Source organism: Furipterus horrens, unplaced genomic scaffold (assembly GCF_987537825.1).
Source record: "Furipterus horrens unplaced genomic scaffold, mFurHor1.1.pri manual_scaffold_10, whole genome shotgun sequence".
In the NCBI taxonomy this organism is placed as follows: Eukaryota; Metazoa; Chordata; class Mammalia; order Chiroptera; family Furipteridae; genus Furipterus; species Furipterus horrens.
Genome location: NW_028327180.1, coordinates 30,191,249 through 30,195,669, shown reverse-complemented (window position 1 = coordinate 30,195,669; position 4,421 = coordinate 30,191,249). Strand labels below are relative to the sequence as shown.

The 4,421-nt window shown below is 36.0% G+C and overlaps 1 pseudogene; it reads left to right on the top strand.

Moving 5' to 3' along the window:
- The first annotated feature begins 474 nt into the window (after positions 1-474).
- Positions 475-1,863, top strand: LOC149999424 (dachshund homolog 2-like; annotated as a pseudogene).
- Positions 1,864-4,421: the final 2,558 nt, after the last annotated feature.

Sequence of the window (4,421 nt, the reverse complement as noted above, 5' to 3'; positions counted from 1 at the left end):
TGTACCACTCTGATGGGAGATGTTGATAATGGAGGGTGTATGCATGTTTGGGGAGGAGTAAGCACCAAGTATATGGGAAATCTCTGTATTTTACCCCTCAAGTTTCCTGCAAATCTAAAACTTCTCTAAAAGAAAATACAGTCTCACAAAACATTGTCAAAGGATACATGCAATAACTGGGATGATATAAAACATACCCTAACAAATAAATGGACCTTGATTTCCAAGGAGAATTTCTCTGAATTTCTTTGAGTCATACAATAAAGCTCAGGGAATCCAAAGTTCTTCATCATCCTCCTAGGACACATATCACTACTAGTTGCCAATTCTAGCAATGTTGGAAATATTTTGAATAATATTTCTGATTCAGAAATAATTCTGTTATCTGGAGAATTTCTCTCAAAGAGTTATTTTATTTTGCAAGTTGAAAAATATTTTTGTTCTTCCTTTTATTTTTGCAGCTCATGGATTTCAATGGCTTTCCTCATTACTGCTGTCATTTTGGTAATCTAAACTATATGTATATGTATGTCATTTTCCTATTTCTCACCTGCTTTCCAAGTCATGTTGAGTAATTTAAATAATTTTAGAGATGCAGAAAATTCTTCAGAGATAATTTCTTGATAACATTTTAACCTTTATAATACTGACTGCTTCTGAAACTCTATTTGTCTTAGTACTTTGCTAAACATTAATAATCTAAAATTCCCTCTTTCTGTTGCTCATTATAAGTTCTAAGACATGCATAGTGTGCATTTGTCAAGGCTCAGTGAATGAATGGTTAATATTTGTTCATTTTATCATATATAAATTTTATGTCAAAAGAAAAACTATAAGCTTGAGCCCAGGGTGGCAGCGAGCCCTTGTGGGATAAGGTTAAGATACAGTCTCCTCTTGCTGCTCCCGGGCCCCAGCATGGAATTGCTCACGCAGCGCTGGCTGGCCAGCCAGGCCTTGGGGGTGCTTCTACCCTCAATCCGCTGCAGCAGAACCACCTGCTGGCCAATAGACTGGGTCTGCCATTTATGATGATGCCTCACCCTCTCCTCCCAGTTAGCTTACCTCCTGCATCCATGCCATGGCAATGAATCAGATGAACCATCTAAATACTATTGCCCAGGTTCACAGCCCACTCTCCAGAGCTGGGGCCTCTGTTAAAAAGGAGCAGATCCCAGAGAGCCTTTCTCCTGCCCCGTCTCTGGAGGACAGTCATCACCCCAGGAGTCAGATGTCCTCCCATCCCAGCAGCAGTGTGTGAGCTCACCCTCTCAGCTGGACCACCACTCGGAACTTATTGTTGATCAGGATTATGTACCAACCATCAAAAAATTTCAAATGGATATTAAAGAAGAGGTACCGGTTCAAATCCCAATGATTAAGTCTCCACTGAACAAGATCCCACTGCCTCCTGAGCAGGCATTGCCTCCTGGATTCCCAGGACCGTTCATTTTTGCTGATAGCCTGTCTTCTGTGGAAACTCTGTTGACCAACATTCAGGGTTTGCGGAAAGTGGCTCTGGATAGTGCTCTTATCCAGGAGAAGCAGATTCAGCAAGGAAAAAAGGGCCTGAGGTTGGAGCGCTATAGAGAGAGAGAAATTAGAGAAAACCTTGAAAGACAAATAGCAGTGGAGCTTCAAAGCAGAAGTACCATGCAGAAGCCCCTGAAGAAGGAGAAGAAAGACAAGAGAAAACTGCAGGAAGCTTTGGAATTTGAAGCAAAACAAAGGGAACAAGTGGAGCAAGCATTTAAGCAAGCGGCTGCTAATGAGGGTGGCCTGAGGGTGTTGAAAGAGACTGGGATTCCAGATACTGAAACAGAGAACAGTAGGACTACTCACAATAGCTCTGCTATGCAAGCCTGAACACGGATGCCCAAACTCCAGCTGGTCATAGGCACGAATAGGGTGCTGTAGCAGTTACCTGCTTATCTAGCGTTGTAATTCTTTCAAGTTCATACGTTGTTAAAACATGGAACTGTCCATTTCTGTTTGTTTATTACCAATAAAGAAAACCTTGCACATAAAAAGAAAGAAAGAAAAAGAAAAACTATAAACAAAGAGTAAACTATGTGATGATATGCATACTGAGCTATTGGAGAAAATATACTAATGTCTGAAATTTTAAATGCAACAGAAAATAAGATGGAGTCATTGATGGATAGCAGGATAGATAATAAATAGGTATGTGATAAGCAAGCAAGGTGAAATGAAATGGTAGAGTCTGGTGGTAGGTATATGAAGTCTTCACTGTAAAAATTTTCCCAATTTTTCTGTGTTTGAAATTTTTCACAGTAAAATGGTGAGTTGAGTGAAAATGTTCCAAGAAAGACAATATCCTATAGACCATATCGAAATTATTATTCTCTTAAGACAAATATGTTGTGGTCCATCTCTTTTTTATCGAAAGTTGTTACTAATGTAAACTGTGGCTAGTGTTTTGAGAGTTCATAAACTACTTAAATTTCTTCCTAAAGACACTTCCTGATTTCACTGTTCATTTTGTCTGAGTTGATGTTTGTGCTGTGATTTACTCAACAAAAGATTCTGATTCATTGTCACATTCTCTAAAAAATCAATCAGAACTTTATTATCATCAGAAGCATAATTACATGTGTCATTTTTGTTCTCCTATGGTAACTGGGACTTAGGTGATCTTTTATCTTCAGAACTGGCAGCCTCAGTAAATGGGTAGCAATATGACAAATCATATAGTTGAGAATGCCAGATGACCCTAGCTAGAGGCAGAGACATTCTCTTCATAGACTGAGAATAGCTTTCACAATCTTTCTTCTGGAGCATGCAGTAGCAAGAAGCCTTTATGTTGCCCTGCTTACTTACCCAATGAGAATGATGAGACTTTATTATGTGGTTCAGAGTTCATAATGGTTAATTATGATGGGACAGAACTATAACACAATTCTTCAGCTTCCTTTACAATGACTATTATGATGATCACATTGGATATTTTAAAGGTATACATTTATTTAGCCAGTACCTCTATTTATTTGTTTGCTTTCACATTCATTAAAAATAATAACATTTCAATAAATGGAAGATATGTTAATTTTGTTATTAAAATTAGAAGTATAATTAAAATTAAAAAAGGGAAAACTAAAAAATGAAAAGATCAAGCAACAAAGAAAATACTATTGTATCTCTGTATAACATACTTTTATAACTATAAGACAAACACACATAAGACAAAATAAAGTAGATTTTTTTGGCAACTTGTACCCTTAAAATACAATGGAAATTTTCCATTCTTAAATTGATAGCAATTAATACTTTCACAGAATTCATAACAATTGCTACAATTGATGCCACCTGGATTCTGGTTAATCCCAGTATGACCTCATAGTTTGGAATCAATCTTCATCTAGTCAGGGATTACTTTAAAAACCTAGTTTGGTAGTTTATGATTAAGTTGTGGATCTGAGATAATCTAAACTTGAACTTCAGAGGCTATTATCAATGTCACTCTACATGAAAGTGAGAAATCAACTAATATTCTCTCTATATTGCTTTTTCATAGAGTGTGAATTTTCAGCATCCATATACATACTAGCTGTAAAGATAAAAATTGACACCTAAAGATAATCACAAATATTTGTTGAGCACTAAGTGCAAGGAACTATTTTAAGTCTTTTGTATACCTTAACTCAGTGTATTAATATCATTACCACTATGCGGATAAAAAACATGAAGCTCACATCATTAAAAGTTTTCCAAAAGTTTAAAATGCTAATAAGATTCAGAGAGCTGGGATTTAAATTCAAGAGTTTGGATCCAAAGTTGTTTTTAATCATTATACTGAAGTATAAATTAAAAGTCAAGAATATGGTCTGAGTAATTGATACATTAACCATTGCTCTATTCTTCATGTTTCAATCTCCAGACATCACTTTTAGCAGTAAGGTCACTATATCAGTACTGTTCACAGTATTCCAGTTCCTTTCAAGTAAACAATCTGGTACTATGAGAACTGTAGACCTTTACTTGAACAAATACTTCATGATAATAATACTAATATCTATTATATACTGCAGGTCTCATGTACAGATTTTACTTTTGCATTCATGATATCTTGATTCTTACAGCAACCTTAAGAGCTACTTACTATGGTTAACATATTTACAGTTGAGTTAGCTGAAGGTTATAGAAGCTCGCTTACTTGACCAACACATATAGAAATTAAGTGTTTACAATTATATGCATAACATCCCCATAGATGTCTAGTAATTGCAACATTTGTCAAGAAAAGGAAATGAGGTCACATAGATTTCAAGTGGCTTAGTCAGCAATCTTGCCTATTTATTATGACATTAATATGCATGTTTTCTCTCTCTCCTAGTATGTCATACTTGCATCTTGATGCCTTCTTGTACTAACTTGTACTTGAACCTGAATTATCTGGTCTGCCT